Below are 21568 nucleotides of genomic sequence, written 5' to 3'. Positions count from 1 at the left end.
GCTAGCATCACACTCAATGGGGAGAGACTGAAAGCTTTTCCTCTAAGATCAGGAACAAGACAGGGATGCCCACTATCACCATTGTTATTCAACATTGTGCTGGAAGTTCTAGCTAGAGCAATTAGGCAAGAAAAAGAAATAAAAGGCATCCAAATTGGAGAGGAAGAAGTAAAACTTTCACTATTTGCAGATGACATGATTCTATATGTAGGAAATCCAGAAAAATCTACAGCAAAGCTACTAGAACTAGTCAATGAATACAGCAAAGTAGCAGGCTACAAGATGAACATGCAAAAATCTGTAGTGTTCCTATACACAAGTAACGTGCAACAATACGAGGAAATCAAGAAAAAAATCCCATTTACAATAGCAACCAAAAGAATCAAGTATTTAGGAATAAACTTAACCAAGGACACAAAAGACCTTTACATAGAAAACTATAAGAAACTGCTAAAAGAAATTGAACAAGACCTGAAAAAATGGAAGAACATACCATGTTCATGGATTGGAAGACTAAATATAGTTAAGATGGCAATTTTACCTAAACTGATTTACAGATTCAATGCAATACCAATTCAAATCCCAACAACTTACTTTACAGAAATAGAAAAACCAATAACTAAATTTATTTTGAAGGGTAAGGTGCCCCGAATAGCCAAAAATGTCTTGAGAAAGAGGAATGAAGTGGGAAGTCTCACACTACCTGAGTTTGAAGCATATTACAAAGCTACAGTGCTCAAAACAGCATGGTACTGGCATAAGGACAGATATACTGATCAATGGAATCGAATTGAGTGTTCAGAAGTAGACCCTTACATCTATGGACAACTGATCTTTGATAAGGCAGTGAAGCCGAAGCAACTGGGAAAGAGCAGCCTGTTCAATAAATGGTGTTTGGAGAACTGGATATCCATTTCCAAAAGAATGAAAGAGGATGTCCATCTCACACCTTATACCAAAATTAACTCAAAGTGGATCAAAGACCTAAACATTAACACCAAGACCATAAAACTCTTAGAAGAAAATGTAGGGCAATATCTTAAAGATCTTGTGAAAGGAGGTGGTTTCTTAGACCTCACACCCAAGGCACGAGCAAGCAAAGAACAAATAGACAAATGGGATCTCCTCAAAATTAAACACTTTTGTACATCAAAGGACTTTGTCAGAAAAGTCAAAAGGCTACCTACACAATGGGAGATGATATTTGGAAACCACATATCAGATAAGGGTTTAATATCCCGAATATATAAAGGAATCCTGCATCTCAATAACAGAAAGACAAACAATCCAATTAAAAAATGGGCAAAAGACATGAACAGACATTTTTCTGAAGAGGAAATACAAATGGCTCAAAAGCATATGAAAAAATGCTCAACTTCACTGGCTATTAAGGAAATGCAAGTCAAAACCACAATGAGATATCATCTCACACCTACCAGAATGGCCATTATCCAAGATACAAAATGACAAGTGCTGGAGAGGATGAGGAGAAAGAGGCACACTTATTCTTTGGTGGTGGGAATGTAGAATGGTGCAACCACTCTGGAAGACAGCATGGAGGTTCCTCAGGAAGCTAAATATAGATTTGCCATATAACCCAGCTATTCCATTGCTAGGTATATACTCAGAGGAGCTGAAACTTAAGACACAAACAGACATTTGTAAACCAATGTTTATTGCAGCATTATTCACAATTGCCAAGCAATGGAAACAGCCCAAATGTCCATCAAAGGACGAGTGGATAAACAAACTGTGGTATATACACATGGTGGAATATTATGCAGCTGTAAGACAGAATAAAGACATGGATCATGTAATAATGTAGATGAACCTTGAGGACATTATGTTGAGTGAAGTTAGCCAGAAACAAAAGGACAGATTGTGTATAATCTCACTAATATGAACAGACATTAATGAACAAACTTTGGGAGTTAAAAGCTGACAACACAGGCGGCCAGGAGATAGAAAGAGGGCAGAGATCAGCCATTTGATGCTGAAGGACTACAGAATGTTTAGGATTGATTGCATAGATCCAGAAATAGATAGCATAATACTGTGTGATGGTAGCACGGTATTGTAAGTACACTGAACAAAGATGTCTGTGAGTAAAGCTGAAAGAGGTGGGATAGGAGAATGTATGACACCACAGGTAAAGATAGATGAGAAAGACTGGGACTGTATAACGTGGCAAAAACTGGAGTGGCCAATGACTGTTAATAAATATACAAATATAAAAATGTTTTTGCATGTGGGAAAGCAAATGAATGTCAACCATGTAGAAATTTGAAAAAGGGATGGTATTCAGGAAACAACATAATCAAAACAAACTGGAGTCTATGGTCAACAGTAACATTGTAATATACCTCCATTAAATGTAACAAAGGCAATATGCCAATGCTAAAGGTATATGAGAGGGGGATATAGGGGAGTAATATGGGATTCTTGGTAGTGGTGTTATTTGCTGTCCTTAGTAGTATATTGTATTGTATGACATGTTATTTTTCTTTTTATCATTTTTTCTTATTGCTAAAAAAAACAACAATTTTTCTTGTAGTAATCAGTATGTTCAAGTGCTGATTGTGGTGATAAATGTACAACTCTATGATGATACCATGAACAACTGATTGTACACTGTGGATAAATGTATGGTATGTGAATATAACTCTAAAATTGTAGGAAAATATATATATATAGGAGTAAAAGTGTTGGAGAAAACATGGTGAGAGGGATGATGCCTCACCAATATGGACTAACTACAATGTGTAAACTCAGAATTGAATCTTAGAACATAGCCGAACGTGGACACAATAATTGTAATAGTCCCTAGATTGTAAGCTCTTACAGCAGTTAACTCTATCCCTGAATTGTAAGGCCTATCTCTAAACTCTGAGATGCTGATCCCCTAGCGTATAACCTGATTGGTCTCTGGAACAATGCATATCTCTGAGACACCTGAAACTCAGAGCTAGAGCTTGGCAGGTATGAATGTCAGTATTAGTGCATACAGCCACTGTCAAAAAAAAAAAAAAAAAAAGCTGAAAAAGAGCCCAGACTTCAATTAGTGATATGAATGAAGCAGGTCTGGTTAAGACCAGGGCAAGCCAGGCCAAAGGGTAAAGGTTGAAACTGATTGTGTTTTAAAACTTCAACTTTCATATGAGACCAAGGGAATAGATATCTATTTGGTACAGGATCTAAATTTTCTAAACGGTACAACTCTACAGTCGATTTGTTCAAACACCACAATTGCATGGAACTTTGAATAGGAATTGAGGTATGGTAGGTTAGTATAGGCTGGAGTGAAATAGTGACACATCCCAGAGTAATTTGGGCAGATAATAAAAAATATATTTACAGCCTCCCCCTCCCCAGCCCCGAGGATCTGGGGGAAGGTGTGGATGTGTTGGACATCCTCACCTGGACTGGTGTTGATTTTGTCACAAACATTGGGACTGGCGGTTTGATGTGCTGAGCCCTTGAGCATGGGACTTGCCCTTATGAAGCTCATTACCACAAAGGAGAGTCTAAAGTTGTATGTAATGGTGCCTAAGAGTCTCCCTCTGAGTACCTCTTTGTTGCTCAGATGTGGCCCTCTCTAACTGAGCCATCTCGACAGGTGAACTCGCTGCCCTTCCCCCTACGTGGGACCCGACTCCCAGGGGTGTAAATCTCCCTGGCAACGCAGAGTATGACTCCCGGGGATGAATGTGGACCCGGCATCGTGGGACTGAGAGTATCTTCTTGACCAAAAGGGGGATGCAAAATGCGAAGAAATAGTTTCAGTGGCTGAGAGATTCCAAATGGAGTCGAGAGGTCACTCTGGTGGACATTCTTATGCACTATATAGATAACACCTCTTAGGTTTTAATGTATTGGAATATCTAGAAGTAAATACCTGAAACTACCAAACTCCAACCCAGCAGTCTGGACTCCTGAAGACAATTATATAATAAAGTAGATTACAAGGGGTAACAGTGTGATTGTGAAGACCTTGTGGATCATACCCCCTTTATCTAGTGTATGGATGAGTGGAGGAATGGGGATAAAATCTAAAGGACAAATGGGGTGGGATGGGGGGATGATTTGGGTGTTCTTTTTTCACTTTTATTTTTTACTTTTGTTCTGGTTCTTTCTGATGTAAGGAAAATGTTCAGAGATAGATTGTGGTGATGAATGCATAACTGTTATCATACTGTGGACAGTGGATTGTATATCATGGATGATTGTATAGTGTGTGAGTGTATTTCAATAAAACTGAATTTAATAAAAAAAAAACCTATTATGGATCTGGCATTCATGATATGGGTAAATTTTTTCTAAGTTATCAGCCTCTACTACTTTGGGGTTTGGGGGGTAACAAATGACATAAGTTGATCAGGAACCATGATTAATACCTAAATTTATGTTATCCTACTATATGGGGTTGCCCTAAATTCTCAAAAGTATTGTTGGGTTCTACTTGAAAAATGACAAAGGATATTTTCTTGCTATTCCTTGCTTTCTTGTTATGAAAGTTAAGATTAGAATTATTGAATGCCTCCTTTTGCCTAGTTATTTTAGGAATTCATCATTTTAAAGATAACATTGCTGTTCCATTTTAAAAATGGGTAATTTATTCTGATTCTAGCTCATTGATTATTGCCTTTCTCTTTTAAATAACTCAATTGTGTTTTTTCTTCCGAGAATTTCTCTAAGAATTTTTTCCTTATTTCAGATTATTGCCCATTATTTTTCATGCTTTTATTTAAATTTACAAAATATTAAAGTAATTGTGGAATTATTCTAGTCATGGTATGAGATTTCCATATTTTCCTGTTTTATTATTGTCATTCACATATCCTAATCATGGATCCAGATCTCCATATATTGTTTATTATTTTAATCTATTTCCTCTACTGTGTAGGAAAAAAGCAAGCAAGTATGCTAAACTGTGGGATAGAAAATTTAAGACCATTTAGATCATTTGGAAAACTTTACATTGTGTCTATCCTCTAATCCCTTCAATCATAATTTGAATTCACTGAATTATTGTTAATTCCCTTTATGTGATGTTGACATTTATACAGGTATTCATAATCTGCACTATCCCTAAATGGGTTTCTTTAGTACCCCACAGTGCTGCAGATATCTCCAGATGATAACCTAAAATGTTTTCTTTTCTTCCCAACTTGTTTTCCCCCATGTGTCTTTCCATAAAATTTGGAATAATTAATTTCAAAAGAGTCACATCTTTTCCTTGTGCATAAAACCTGGAGGTAGGTTATGTGTTCCATTAACTTAAAATAAAAGTCAGTGCTTATTTTAGATACTGATAAAAAGGGAAAGTAATATGGGGTTTGAATCTATTTCTTGTGGTTTTTCTGTTATTATTCCTTTTACTGTAGGTCACTATTCTTTATTCCTGGCACATTAATGAAATTCTAACATATGGTATGGTAAGTATACTTTCTTTTGTACTGAATTCATTGTAATTGCATGTAATCAGACAATATATGATCAAAATGAAGTAGTAGGACTTCAATGTCACCTTCACAGAACATGTCATGTAGGAACCAGGCCACAATCATTTTATTTTCTTGGAATCTATTCAACATCATAAGTTTAGTAAATAATTGTTAAATAATATGTGTTGCAGAATGTCTGATGTTATCCAAATATTCTTGTTCTCTCCATTCTAAATTGTCATTATTAAGTAAATCCCAAATTTTATGACTTTGATTTATTTGACGTGGATTATTTTGGAGAAATTAGGATTGCTGGTCAACTTTCTCTTAAGTCTTTATATGTAAATTGCTAGTGAAATTTGTAGTTTTCTTGGAGACAATACCAGGCTATGTAATAAAGTTTTCTAATTCTGTTATCTTAAAAATGTGGTGGTAGAATCTGTTTGTTTGTCCTTTGATAAGGGGTGTAACTCTGGACTCCAAGATTGATTATGGATGTTCCATGATTCTTCAAACATTCTTGAGAATTCTTCAGACAAATTTATAGATTTACATGTAATTACATACAGTTTTTTTTTTTTCAATTTCTTTATTAACCCCTTAGGCTCATAAGTTTTTCAACAATTGTCTTCAATTACTGGCTTCTTATATAATGTTCTTGCTATCATTAACCTTTTTACAGAAAGCTATGTGGAAAAGCTATTTAGTATTCCTGCCAAATAGTGGTCCTATCCCACCCGCTTCAGAATGTATTTTTAATGCTTTCTAATTGCCTTTAACTTCCCTACTGAGCATTATTTCATTTTGCTTTTTGGCCTCACTGATTTTAAATCTGCCTAATTTAATGATTAACATACTATATCCTTTCATTCTATGTTCTTTTCTGATTCCTATATATAATTCTTTTTTTGTATTTGCTGCTTTCATCAGCTTTATTGAACAATTTTTTTTCCTTTCCTGTCTGTTTAATTTGAGGTGGAATTGTTTTCCTTTTTAAAACCTCTTTTTTAAACTTTGTAAATCCCTTCCATCCTTTCCATGCCCTGTTTTCTAACTGTAAGACATTTTAGAGCTATTATTTTCATTTTAACTGTTTGCTTTTCAAAAATATAATATCCTGTGCTAAACTGCAATCCTCCTTTGCATCATAAATTTTATTCATTTATGGTTGTTAATTCCCAAATTTCTTCACATTTTTAAATACATTTTCATTTCTCTCTCTATGTTAGTTTAAAAATTCAAGATGAAAGGCAGCTGATAAAAGGGAATTTATGCTAATTTGGGAGTGGCAGAAATTGGCATATCGCTATAGGTTCATTCCAGAACCACACAGAATACTTGGTTAAGCTAAGCTGCATTATTCTGCTCTTAATCTTATTGTATCTCGTAGGCTGGCACTTATGTCTGCCTGTGGCATATTTTATCACATCTGTTCTTAAAGCTGCATTGCTTTGGCTTGGAGGCCCATTGTATATTTCTGCATAAGCCATCTCAACTCCTAAAGATTGCTTAAAGGGGAGAAGGAATGGAGGAACCCTATCCATGTGTTCATGACAATCAGCTCAGATTTGAAAGACATGCCCAATTTACTACCTTTCTGAAACATGTCCATGATCTCATTAGAGGTGGTTTCACTGAAGCAAAATGCTTGGGTTTGCATCTCTTCATTACTTAAGGCTAACTCTATAGACTTGATATCAGTATTCTGTCCTTGAACCCCAGCAGATTCTGCTCTAAAGTCACCTAGTAATATGCCCAGCATCTTATGTATTCAAATATCTTCCTATCCTACAACTTATTTTAGGTGGTCTGTATCATTTAATAAGTCTTGTTTCTTCTTATCCTGTAAGTTCACTTCCAGTTCTACAGTTTTCAACTGTAAAAGGAAAGTTTCCATTTTTTAAAAGAAATGTAGTTACCAGCATATTTAAAGCCATATTGATGATTGGGGTCCCCCCTTTCACCACCACCACCAACAACAAGCAAGAATTCTGGAACAAAATTTTGAGATGAGATGAAATGATAAGTGGGGTTCTACAATTCTGTTTTTATATAATACCCCTCTAATGGACAGAGAGAAAAAGGCAGAGAAAACATCCATGTGCGTACAAGAGAGAAACAGCATCTTTTAAAAGAACAAATGATAGGCAAGTCTGAAGAGAATAAGGAAATCAAGAACAATAACTCCCCCAGAGTTAATATAAAATCTTTAATAAAACTGAGGACAGTTGATAGATTAGAATATATATAAAAAATAATATTTTACAGTAAGATTAGTTCACTTGGAGGATACTCAGTGCTTGTGGAATGTATAAGTGGGGGGCAGAGGAAAGATGGCTTAGAGAAAATACTATATTACCTTTCAACCTTTTAAATTATTTCTGTAAGTCCTATTGCAGTAGAGAAAAATATAGCTACAGAACAGATCATAAGGCTTTCTATATCCAGCTGTCTAAAGGAAAGTGGGAAAGACAGAAAAGATGCATCTGTGTCCCGTTCATCACCATGTCATCTTCAGATGCAAAATTGTATAGCACTGCTGCAGAGCTCAAATTTGGTACAAATTAAAACATACTCTCTGATTTTAGATCTTTTCTCTTCCCCCCAATTCAGAATAGCTCAGCTGTCTTCTCTTATTTTTTCTCTTATTTTTCCCAAGACGTTTTCTCTTATTTTTCTCAAGGAAAATGTCTGATTCATTTTCTTTTGGACAGATTTTTCAAAATGTAGGGGTGGGTGGCTTTTTGTTTTTGCACTAGGGTTTATGCTGAGTTTATAGTACAATTTTTGAAAAGTACCAACCCCTCCACTATATTGCATGTCATCTTGGACATGTTCTTTAAATAGCCTTTCTTTCATTCTTAATCTGTTTTGGAACTGAGCAGAAAACAATAAATTTGCAGAATTACAGAATTAAGTGAAAACTTCATAGTGTGTGTTGGGAGGAGTGTTTAACCACAGATTGTGAACCACAGGCAAAAATTATTAGATGATTAATCAAAGTATTAGAGTTGAATAAGAATCCCATACTAAAATAACAAGGTAAATTGCTAAGAAAGAGTGGAAATCTTTCATGATAATTAAACTGGCAATAAATAGAAATATCTATATACCTATTTTCCCAGTCAATTAGGAATCCTGCTCCCATCTTCACAAAAAATGAAATTTGCAATATCATTTTTATTAAGTGGATCCTTTTCTCTGATTAGCCATGAAATACTGAAAGCAAAATTTTAAGTTTGAGAGAAGAGATCAGAAAAATATCATTGATATGGTCTCCACTTAACATATGGACAAAGCAACAATAACATCATTGCCTTTATTTCAGAAATAATTATTATAGAACCCTTGAATTAAATGACAAAAAGTGATTTCTAGGGTGGGGCAAGATGGCAACGTTGTGAGGTATGGAATTAGTTACTCCTCTAGGGCAGCTGGTAAATAGCCAGGAACTGTCTGAAGCAACTGCAAAAGGATACTTCTGTGACTGGTCTGGAACAGGTAGAATGGCTGAGATTGCAGTGAAGAACTGTAAATTTCCCCCAACAAATGGGCAGGTGCATCTCCCCCACAGGCACAGCAGATTGTCTTGGAGCTGGTTCCCCAAGGAAAAAAAGAATAGTATCTGTTGGAAGCAAGGAGGGGGACTCAAGCAGGCCCCAACAGCAGAATTAATAAACAAATTTGGACTGCTGAATCAAAGGTGTGGGCATAGATAAATCAAGAGCAGGCACGGAAGGAGCCAGGAGGTTTTGGCCCCACAGAGAGGAGGCAGGGCTAGCAACAACAACAAAAACAGACTTTTGGAGTTGTGAGCGCTTGGAGTGCTGGCAAAGGGCTGGGCCATGGGAGAGGTGGGCACATAGAAATGGGTACCAACTCTGGCTGTTGTCTGCAAACCTGGGAGGCTGGGGTTGGCTCTGAGAAGGACTTTTTTTTCCTTTTCTTTCTCTTCTATCTCTCTTTCTCTCTTTTTGTTTTTTATTTTACTCTTAAATAGCCATTAGAGCTGCTGGAATTCTCAGGCTTTAGCACTGCACCAGGCAGGTGTGAAAGTGAAGTTATCTGAGAGTGTTCCAGTTTGCTAATGCTGTCAGAATGCAAAATACCGGAGATGGATTGGCTTTTATAAAGGGGGTTTATTTGGCTACAAGGTTACAGTCTTAAGGCCGTAAAGTGTCCAAGGTAAGGCATCAACACAGGGTACCTTCACTGAAGGATGGCTGATAGTGTCCAAAAACCTCTGTTAGCTAGGAAGGCACATGGCTGTCATCTGCTTGCTCTCAGGTTGCATTTCAAAATGGCATTCTCCAAAATGTCAGTGTCACCTTCCAACGGCTGTCTTCAAAATGTGTCTCTCGGCTGCTGCTAGCAGTGAGCGCCTTCTGTCTGAGCTTTTATAGGGCTCCAGTGAAGTAATCAAGGCCCATGCTGAATGGGCACGGCCACACCTCCATGGAAATTATCTAATCAGAGTCATCACCTACAGTTGGGTGGGTCATCTCCATGGAAACAACCTAATCATAAGGTTCCAATCTAATCAACACTAATACATCTGCCCCCACAAGATTGCATTAAAGAATATGGCTTTTTCTGGGGGACATAATGTATGCAAACCAGCACAGAGAATAACTTGGCAGGTGAAGGAGATTATTCCCTAAAGGGTGTATCTTTAAATAGGCTATACTGGAAGCAAAGTAAAGTAGCTAGACAAAGCTAAAACTGTGACTTTAATCCCTGCAGAGAGGAGGTGGAGCTGACAGAAAAAAATAAAATGAAATAAAAAAGAATAAAGATGGAGGCTTTTGGAGGCAGCAGAGCACAGAGTGCTGGAAATGGGCTGTCAACCAAGAAGGAGGACATGGAGCCAGGTACTAACTCTGGCTCTTGACTTGTAAAACATGGGTGCTGGGGAAAGCCTCTGAAAAGGGATTTTTTTTTCTTTTCTTTTATCTTTCTTTTTTTCCTTTTATCTTTTTTTCTTTTTTACACTATTCAAAGTAGCTCAGTAGAGAAAGCCTCAGACATTTTTAATTGGCAGCTGGACCCAGGTAAGGGTAGAGCTAAGATAAATTTCAGAGACAAATCAGTGAGTCTAGTGGTGGAGATAATTCCCTAAAGGACATCATTCCTCCAAGAAAAGGAGGAGGGCCCAGCTCAATTGGCAGGCCTTCTTCAGAGAACTCAGACCCCAGGGGCTGGATAACAGAAACAGCTTGAGTCAGCCACTCCCTTGGCAGGGTCAGGGCTGCTGAGACTTAGAGACTTAGATTTTCTGTCTGTTGATGAGAGTGGTATAGTGAAGTCTCCAACTATTATTGTAGAGACATCTTTCTGCCTTCAGTTTTGCTAGTGTTTACTGTATGTATTTTGGATCATTCTGTTTAGGTAAATAAATGTTTATGATTGTTATTTTTTTCTTGATGGATTGCCCCTTTGATTAATATATAAAGTCCTTCCTTGTCTCTTATAACATTTTTGTATTTAAAGTCTGTTTTGTCCAATATTACTATAGCTACCCTAGTTTTCTGGTTACTGTTTGCATGGAATATGTTTTTTCCAGCCTTTCATTTTCTACCTATTTGTATCCTTGGATCTAAGGTAAGTCTCTTGAAGACAGCATATAGATGGATCATATTTTTTTTTATCCTTTCTGCCAATCTGTGTCTTTTGATTGGAGAGTTTAGTCCATTAACATTCAATATTTTTACTGTAAAGGCAGTGCTTACTTCAACCATTTTATCCTTTGACTTTTATATGTCATATCTTATTTTTGCCTCTTTTTATCTTTTCTGTTACCCTTACTGATAATATTAGTTTCTACACTCTACTCCAATCCTCTTTCTCCTGTCTTTTCTTTTCAGCCAGCAGAACTTCTTTAGTATTTCTTGTATGGCAGGACTCTTGTCAACAAACTCTGTTAGATTAAGTTTATCTGTGAACATTTTAAACTATTCCACAATTTTGAAGGACAGTTTTACTGGATAGAGAGTTCTTGGCTGGCAGTTTTTCTCTTTTAGTATTTTAAATACATCATAGCACTGCTTTCTTACCTACATGGTTTCTGATCAGAAATCGGCACTTAATCTTATTGTGGTTTCCTTGTAAATGATGAATTTCTTTTCTCTTGCTGCTTTCAGAATCCTCCCTTATTTCTGGCAGTTAACATTCTGATTAGTATGTGACTCGGAATGGGTTTATTAGGTTTTATTCTATTTGGAGTACATTGGACCTCTTGGATTTGCATATCCCTGTCTTTTATAAGGGTTGGGAAATTTGGGGCCATTATTTCCTCAAATTTTCTTTCTGGCCCTTTTCCCTTCTCTTCTCCTTCTGGGACACCCATGATGTGTATGTTTGTGTGCTTTATGTTGTCAATCATTTCTTTGAGGCACTGCTCAAATTTCTCCATTCTTTCTCCATCTGTTCTTTTTTTCTGTTCAATATCAGATGCTTTGTTTTCTAGCTTGCTGATCCTTTCTTCTCCCTGTTCAAATCTGCTACTGTGTGCCCTTAGTGTATTTTTAATTTCATCTATTGTGTCTTTCATTCCCATAAGACCTGCTCTTTTTTTTGTTTGTTTGCTTTCAAATTCTTCTTTATGCTCATCCAGTGTCTTTTTTTTTTTTTTTTCCCACAAATAAGGCTTTATTTTGTCTGAATTTTAAACAGATTCTTGGACCAGTGGCTTATAACCATCAGCTCGTTCCACTTTAGCACCTATCTCATCTCCAGTTGCTTTTCCAGAACTACTGCCTTCACCGTGAAGCTCCATGAGTTTTCCCAATTCAAACTTGGGCTTCTTCAGCATTTTTACTTTTCTAACAAACACATCATGGAGAGGATAGATAGATTGGCAAGCCTTTTCTATGTCTTTACCAATGCTGTCTGGAATCAATTTATTGACCACTTCTTTCAAGTCATTTGTCTGCACCTCTCGAGTCATGATTTCCATCATCTTTTTTCCAGATTTGGCGCACCTCTTGGTGCTGAGCGTAAGAGGTCTTCCGAATCTGATTGTTGCGTTTTTTGGTAAAACCAGCACAGAAAAGACGAAGCAAATAACCATTGGTAGTTTTGACATCGACATGAGCTTCAATCATGGTCTGCCATTTTTTGACCATGGAACACATTTTGTCACGGGTAAGATCCATGCCATGGAAGTTGGTTAGGCAGTTTTTGCCCTGCTCATCCTCAGTAATTAGCTTGAATTTTCTAAATGCAACTTCATCGTTCTGCAGATCAGCAAGGCTCACTTCAAAAACACGACCCTTAAGGCCATCAGATGTGATTTTGGTTCCTTCAGTCCTTGTAACTAGTGTTTTCCCAATATTTCTTATATTAAACATTGCTGGTGCTTTCACATCATACCAATCTTTCTTAGAAAATGGATCAACCACTTTCTTCTTGGCTCCTTTATTGCCACCTTTTGTAAGGCGCTTGTTCTTGCCAACCGCCATGGTGCTGCTCAAAGAGCAAAAAAGGCTCATCCAGTGTCTTTTGAATAACCTTTATCTCTTTAGCCATCTCCTTGAATTGATTTAGGAGATTTGCTTGAACATTTTTGATTCATTGTTCCAAATTCTATATCTCCCCTGACTTTTTAATTTGTTCCTTTGGCTTCACCAAATTATCTTGTGTTTTAGTATGTCTTGTAATTTTTTGCTAGTACCTTGGCATCTGATTATCTTGATGAGATAATTCTGAAGGTCATTATCTAAGATTTTGTTGTTGTGGATTGGGTCCATTTTAAAGCTCTTCTTTGGCCTTTGGTTCATCAGTATTTTCCAACCAAAGCAGGGTGAGGATCCCACACAGTGAGTGCAGATCAGTTCCAAAGGACCCTGGAGAGAGGGTCAGGAAAACAGCTTCCCGAAACTACACTTTCCTACCCTGTCCAGAAGATGGCACTCTTTGGCAGCCTGTTCCCCATTGCCCTACAAAGGTAAGTTATTTTTTAGACCTCTGTCCTCTTTGCTTCGGAGGCAGGTGGAAATAATGTTACTTTGGGTGTTGCGGGTACCTGTCCAAAGGGGCCAAGGCTGTGGGACCCAGAAGACCAATTTTTCCAGCCAGCAGTTGGATCAGAACTGTGCCATGTTCCCCTGTGTTCCCATGTGGGAGGGCTTTCCATACTCTCTCATTCTGCAGCAGCAGGACCCAAGGTGACCAGAAGCTGCTGGCCTTGAAGATGAGGGGGTGGGCATTGGGAACCATGGCCTTGCATGTCACTCATGGCAGTTTCTCAGTCTGGGATCAGTGATGCCATGGGCACCATTGTGCCTGTCTGGAAAGGGCCAAGACTGTGGGACTCCTAGGTCCAATTTAGCTGACCAATGTTTGGATCACAACTGTGGTATGTCCCTTTGTTCCTAAGGGGTGTGCTTCCCTGATTTGCCTAGTCTGCAGGAGCCCACTGGGCAGAAATTGGGCCAACCAGACACTGCATTCTCGAGGATAAGGGATGGCACCAGTAGCCATGGCCGAGCAAGTCTGTCCCCACAGTTTCTCCTTCTGTGGAGTCAGTGGCACCACAGGTGCCTGTCTGTAAAGGGCCAAGGCTGCATGACTCAGAGGTTTCATTGGCCAATAGTTGGATCAGACCTGTACCACATTACCCTTTGTTCCCAGGTTGGAGGGTTTCCCTGGCTTTCCCAGTTTGCAGCAGGTAGCCTGGCAAGAACTAGGCCTACCAGAAGCTGCCATCCTCATGGGTGGTAGATGGATACCAGGACAGTAATCTGTTCTTAAAGTCAATATATGTTAGGCCACAAGCAGATTTTGCATCCGTAACATAGCAACAAGGAATACGGGAATCATGGATGAGAGATGCATTCATTATATTCTTCATTTGGTGTTCCAGTTTGCTAATGCCGCTGTTATGCAAAATACCAGACATGGATTGGCTTTTATAAAGGGGGTTTATTTGGTTCCAAATTTACAGTCTGAAGTCCATGAAAATGTCCCAATTAAGGCATCAAGACACATATACCTTCACCAAAGGAAGACCAATGGAGTCTGGAAAACCTCTGATAGCTGGGAAGGCACGTGACTGGCATCTGCTGATCCTGGATTGTGTTCCAGTTCTTCTCTCAGCTCCTCTGTGTTCTTGGTTCTTTCTCCCAGGACAATTCAAAATGGCGTTCTCCAAAGTGTCTCTAGGCTTAGCTTCTCAGGGCAAACTCTGGACTAGTATCTCCAAAGTGTCAGCAAAGGTCTGCTTTCAATGGCTGTCTCCAAAATGTCTCTCTAAGCTGCAGCAGCAAGTTCCTTCTATCTGAGCTCTTATATAGGACTCCAGTGATTAAATCAAAGACCCACGCTGAATGGGCAAGCCACATTTCCATGAAAAAATTCAATCAAGAGGTCACACCCTAATCAAAGGTGTCACTCACAGTTGGGTGGGTCACATCTCCATGGAAACAATCAAAGGATTCCAATGTAATCAACACTAAAACATCTGCCTCAACAAGATTGCACCAAAGAACCTGGCATTTTGGGGGACATAATACATCTAAACCAGCACACTTGGTTACTGCATCTGTGAAATAGCAGAAATGGTTAAAGGCCTTTAGATTTCTGGATAGTATCTGTGATATCATTTAATACAGTGATTTGTGTTACAATTGGTCTATGTAAAATCCCTTTTAAAAAATCCTATTAAGCTAAATATTTACTGTATCATGAAAATTTGACCATTAGATAATTTATGTAAAACTGACCACTTAAAGCAATTCCTATATTTCAAGCACAGGTGTTTTAAAAGGGGCTGTTAGTGTGTCATTCTATATGATGTTCCAAAATACTAAAATAAATAAAGAAAATAGGCTGAATAGAAGAAGCATGCAGATGTGAAATATGTAGACTAAGACAATAAGGAAGGTAACTCCATAATTGTATTATAAAATGGGTAAAATTGGTAGTATGGATTTTCTGCACCTTAAGTTTTCTATCTGCTTCTACCTAATTTACTAACATGTAAATGGATATTTCTAAAACAAGGATTTAGAAGACAATTTGGTAGATTTGTTTACCTAAAATTCTTTCTGCTTAAATATCTAAAATTTTTGAGTAAACTAGAAAAAATCACCTTATTTTAAATGCATAACTGATCTAAAAAGAAAATAAGGAAAATTATTTCACAGGAGTCTACAACAAAGAGGAGAAAGAAACTGAGTAAGTGTGTGTTAGGGCTGTAGATTTCTGGAGAAGTTTGTCAATCCTAGTACCCAAGGGGTCTGTGGTTTTAACCTCCATATGAGACTTGGTCCTGTGAAAGGCACAGAGATATAATTAAGAATCCCATATATAAAACTGGAATCCTTCAAAGACTACACCTCAAGTGAAAAAGAGAACTTAAACAAAAAATCTTCCCATTGGGGGCAGTAAGAGCACAAGAAAACTTGTCTGACTAGCCCAGTGCTCCAAATAAGGGAATGAGAGTACCAACAGGAAGACAGACAGACAGAAGGAGAAAGAGAGTGGAAATAAAGTATATAGCTTCCTCTAAGTATCTATTCTCAGTTCTGGTTTGGGGGTTAAATTTCCTTTCCTTGCATGATGCAGGAACTCCAAAACTAAAAAATTAACATAAAAGTCAACCTGGGCTAGAAATATCCCTGCATCATCCTTAAGAAGCAAGAGCAAAATTTTTGGAGGGCCATACTCATAACCAAATATTCCCACAAATAGAACTCCACTAAAAATGAGTTCAAAACCTCATTAGAAAATACAGTAATCAATCCTAAGTTAGAGTCATCAGACAAAACAGCAGTATTAGATAGCCAAGAACTTCCAATAATAGCATTTCAGGTATAGACTGGAAAATATCTGTTCTAAATATTTAAAGACACAAAAGAAGGAATGGAAAAATGAGAAGAGAACAGGCAGTATCAAATATCTAGGCAAATTTTGAAAAAAGTGCCAGTTTTAGATGTATTATGGCCCCCTAAACGCCATTGTCTTTGACCCAATCTTGTGGAGGCAGACATTTTAGTGTTGATTAGATTGGAATCCTTTGAGTGTTTCCATGGAGATGTGACTCAGTCAGCTGTGAGTGAAACATTTGATTGGATTATTTCCATGGAGTTGTTATCCCACCCATTCAGAGCAGGTCTGAATTAAATCACTGGAGCCATATAAATGAGCTGACAGACAGAAGGTGCTCAGAGCAGCTAAGAGTGACATTTTGGAGAGCAACTGAGAATGACATTTTGAAGAATAGCTGCAGCTAAGAGAGGACAAAACGCCCCAAGAGCCACACTTTGGAGAATGCCATTTTGAAACACAACCTGGGAACAAGCAGATGCCAGACATGTGTCTTCCCAGCTAACAGAGGTTTTCTGGATGCCAATGGCCTTTCTCCAGTGAAGGTACTCTGTGTTGATGCCTTACCTTTGACACTTTATGGCCTTAAGACTGTAACTTTGTAACCAAATAAACCCCCTTTATAAAAACCAATCCATTCCTGGTGCTTTGTAAAAGGGCAGCATTAGCAAATTGGAACAGTAACTTCTAGAAAAAAATTAAATTTCTTGAAAATAAAAGTTACATTTTCAAAGTAGGTTAATAATTCAAAGATTGTGAAATTCCCTGTTTTAGTTTGCTAATGCTGCAGAATGCAAAACATCAGAGATGGATTGGCTTTTAGAAAAAGGGGGTTTATTTGGCTACACAGTTACAGTCTTCAGGCCGTAAAGTGTCCAAGGTACCACATCAGTAATCGGGTACCTTCACTGGAGGATGGCCAATGGCGTCCGGAAAACCTCTGTTAGCTGGGAAGGCACATGGCTGGCATCTGCTCCAAAGTTCTGGTTTCAAAATGGCTTCCTCCCAGGAGGTTCCTCTCTAGCAAGCTTGCTCCTCTTCAAAATGTCACTCACAGCTGCACTGAATTCCTTCTCTTTGAGTCAGCTCATTTATATGGCTCCACTGATCAAGTCCCACCCTGAATGGGTGGGGCCATGCCTCCATGGGAATAGCTCATCAGAGTCATCACCCACAGCTGGGTGGGGCACATTCCAAGCAAATGCAATCAGCACCAAAACATCTGCCCCACAAGACTACATCAAAGATAATGGCGTTTGGGGGCCACAATACATTCAAACTGGCACATTCCCCAAGAGCCAAAAAGTATTTTCTTTTAAGTTTAACTATGATAGTCCCTGAAGACACTTTGTTTACTCAAAGCACAAGCCATTTTATCAGCGACTTCTGCATCTTAACATGTGGTTATGGTAACCTCTGGGAGCTAACTTACTCAGTTCTAGCAAATTCCCTGCGTATGCATACCATGTGTTAGTTACACCAAACAGCTTCTTCACAATAAACCACACTAGCACTGATGTTGATCCTGTTAGATTAAGACAAATTAAAAATCTAATATGTAGTTTTGCTGTCGGGTCCTGAGGGTCAGAGGTCAATATAGTATATTACAATAAGGCTATAGGTTACCCATGCCCCAATATTTTATCATAATAAACCAAATGGGGATGAAACACCCAGCAGTAGCCCATTAATCTATTAGCAATGAACTGTCAGTGTCCCATATACCAGGGTAATTTGTTAATTCAGAGCTGGTCTCTTTTTTCACTAGACCTTGTAAACTCCTTTCTGAAACATCAATAAACCATCTGCTTTGACTTGTTAATCAAATGACTTTATTCAGTCCAAAGCAATTTTTTCCTAATAAAAACAGAGTAGTTATCTCCATGACTATAAAAGAGGATTGTTTTCAACTGTTCACTTATAGTTAAGAAGCACATTTAGTTTGGATTGATTTCCAATGCTTCAGTCATATCTTGTCACTTTCCATTTCTTACACTCAGCATCTCAGTTTAGCCATTTAAGAAGGGAAAAACAGTCAAATTATGGATATAGTATGGAGCCAGGACACAAAAACTGAGGAAGAAGTTTGAGAGGGAAATAACCCATCTAAAATAGCCATAGATCAGAATTTTAATATGTTCATTTCCCTCCTTTTTAAAGTTTTTCCATCACTCCAAATAGTGTTCACACTAGCCACTGTTTCTTCCTCCGCTAAGGGGCTGGAAGTTTTCCTTTTAGACAGTATTTTCTCTTTTCTGAGTCACAGGGCAGAGAATGTTTATCTATAATAGAAAACTTTGTCCTCCTTTAAGCTTTATTGTGTTAGTATAAAATAAAGTCAACTTCGGTGAGATACGATCATAGCATGTGAAGCCCTGCAAGGCTACCCTAGAAAATTGACCCCCTTTTCTTCAACTCACCAAACTGAGATAAAATGAGTATTTCTGAGGTAACCGTGGGGATATTCTCAATACTCCATGAATGAGCATCTTGAGGAATCGTCACGCTTCTTGCATCCTCTGTCCTTGGAGCTTACCGCCAGCTGGCAAATGGAGCACAGCCTATGACCTCTGACCTTGAATCAGCTCCTCTTGGACTTTTAGAAAAATGATGTCTGGGGAAAATTCTGGACATTTGAGTTATTGGTTTCTGCGCCCTTAGAAAGCAAAGAAGAAAAGGATAGGTATTCTTAATGAGCAGAGGTCTCAAATGAAGCTGAAATCATGGTGCATTCTGGGAATTATTTCTCAGGGGTCACAGATTCCTTTTCTGAAAATACTTGAATAAAGGAAAAAAAATATGCAAAAAAACAAAAAGTATAATTAAAACACCTAAAGCATTTTGTAGACTTCTTTTGATTCTTTTTATTCAGACATCATTTGGTAAGCCAGTATTTAGATTTTTTTACACTGGAGGTGGTGTCATAGAGAGAATGGAGGCCACAAATAGTCTTGTTCCACTCAACCTCCTTTATATTCTCACTTTAAAAGAGAGGAGAAAGAGAAACCTCTTAAGATGTTAATTCAAATCTTTTGTGAGCATAAGAAAGAAAATGTGGGAAATGTGAACTTTCATGGTTTTGTCTGTGAGTTTCTTATGTGGCAAGTTTTTCCCAACATTTTAGTTTTATTGATTTCGGCATATTCCCATGATATTTTTCTCTTATTTTTAAAATAATAAATGTGAACCAAATATATTCAAATCAACTGCCCCACAGGCAAAAAAAATTTGCCAAATTAAATATTGTTTTTAACTTAATAAATAATAATAATGATGGTTCCATTTATTGAACCCTAGTCCTCATCCCAGCTTTATGTCTTCTCACCTAACTGACAACATAAGTAGAAGATTACTAATCATGAACTCTGTTAGTGAATTACTGTTCTGCAGACCATAGGTTATTTTCAGGAGGTCAAGTGAAACCTATTACCAGAAATCTTGGTGAAACCAATCCTTCAGGTATGAGTGACAGTAAAACAGTTTTTGTCTGCATGAGAGTAAATGATGGACAGATTTCCTGACTTTAATGTTGAGAACAATAAATTAGGCTGGAATCAGAAAGGAAGTACCAGAAAGTACAAGAAAATTATGTACATTATTTAAAATGTGTGTGTGTATGTGTTAAATTAAGCAGCATAATTTTTTTTAAAAGCCAACACTTTCATTATCAAACTCAGTGTTATATATCCCAGAAACTTCTCAGAAAGGGCTTATAGCTGGACTCACAAGTAGTATTTTAGGGGCAGTGTAGAGAATGATATAATTATATATAGATAGATTTCAGTATTAAGTAGACAGCCAATTTATACGATTCATGCTAAATCAAAATGTGCTTTTGGCCTGAATAATTTGAACTGAATATGAATATTGTCCCAAATTTCCTGAATAACTGCATTATCCTTGTTCTAGTTTGCTAATGCTGCAGAATGCAAAACACCAGAGATGGACTGGCTTTTATAAAAAGGGGGTTTATTTGGCTATACAGTTGCAGTCTTAAGGCCACAAAACGTCCAAGGTAACACATCAGTAATTGGGTACCTTCACTGGAGATGGCCAATGGCGTCCGGAAAACCTCTGTTAGCTGTGAAGGCACATGGCTGGCTTCTGCTCCAAAGTTCTGTTTTTTCAAAATGGCTTTCTCCCGGGATGTTCCTCTCTAGCAAGCTTGCTCCTCTTCAAAACGTCACCCACAGCTGCACTCCATTTGGTCTCTTTGAGTCAGCATGTTTTATATGGCTCCACTGATCAAGGCCCACCCTGAATGGGTGGGGTCACGCCTCCATGGGAGTATCCCACCAAAGTCACCACCCACAGCTGGGTGGGGCACATTCCAAGCAAATCTAACCAGCACCAAAAACGTCTGTCCAACAAGACCACAAAGATAATGGCATTTGGGGGACACAATACATTCAAACCGGCACAATCCTCATTTAACCTTGTTGATTTGTCTGTTTGGTTGTTTTCCCATAGTAACATGCAGTTTGGATTTGGTTTTTTTAATGTATATCATAGAACGTTTTACAAAGTGGGTGATTTATAGGGCAGGGCATTGCCCTATAATAAAAACATTGATTTTAAGAGGCAGATTAAGTCAATGACTCAAAATCCCATAAAGATTCGACACCACAATTGAAAGTCACCTTTTTACCAGACAGGAAGATTCTGAGAGAATGATAAGAGTGCTGGGAAGCATTGAAGTCAGCTTTTGACTTGAAAGATCAAGTACTCTGCAGAACATTTATGAAGACAGCAAAGGAATAGAGAAAACCAGTAATAGGGAAATAAAAAAAATTGATTAAGATTGTCTTACTTGGCAAAGAAGTAATCAGATGAAAGCTAGTGTGTAACTAAGAGGAATATTACTATGCCCTTCTATTCCTTCCAGCAAGACTACAAAAAAATTTTTGCATTTGAACATCATATTCAAAGGAAATAAGAAGAATGTATTTACAGAGATTAGTGGGTTAAAATGAAGTAATTTATCTTTCAAGTTTAATAAAAGTTCATATGTATGACTTGGCTAAGTAAAAATTAAATGAGGACTGGCTATTTAAAAACACTTAAAATTTTTTAATAAATAAATTTATAAAATTTCAAGAAGTAGTAGAAGCTGTTTAACCTGGTATTCTGTATATAGGTGAATTAAATTGTTTCTCAGTTATTCCTAAACATGAAATTTTAAAAATAAAAAGGAAATTTAATCTTTAAGAAAATTTAATTAAGATCCTCTAGGATAAAATTTAAGTATATTTTATGATTTCACCCTTACCATTCATCTTTACCTTACAATTATTTGA

General features: G+C 37.6%; 1 pseudogene; it reads right to left on the bottom strand.

The window, feature by feature from the left end:
* Window positions 1-12108: 12108 nt before the first annotated feature.
* On the bottom strand, window positions 12109-12924 carry LOC119518744 (annotated as a pseudogene).
* Window positions 12925-21568: the final 8644 nt, after the last annotated feature.

The sequence above is a fragment of the Choloepus didactylus genome, chromosome 22 (assembly GCF_015220235.1).
Source record: "Choloepus didactylus isolate mChoDid1 chromosome 22, mChoDid1.pri, whole genome shotgun sequence".
In the NCBI taxonomy this organism is placed as follows: domain Eukaryota; kingdom Metazoa; phylum Chordata; class Mammalia; order Pilosa; family Megalonychidae; genus Choloepus; species Choloepus didactylus.
Note: the sequence above shows the minus strand (reverse complement) of the source record. Positions and strands in the feature narration are given on the sequence as shown.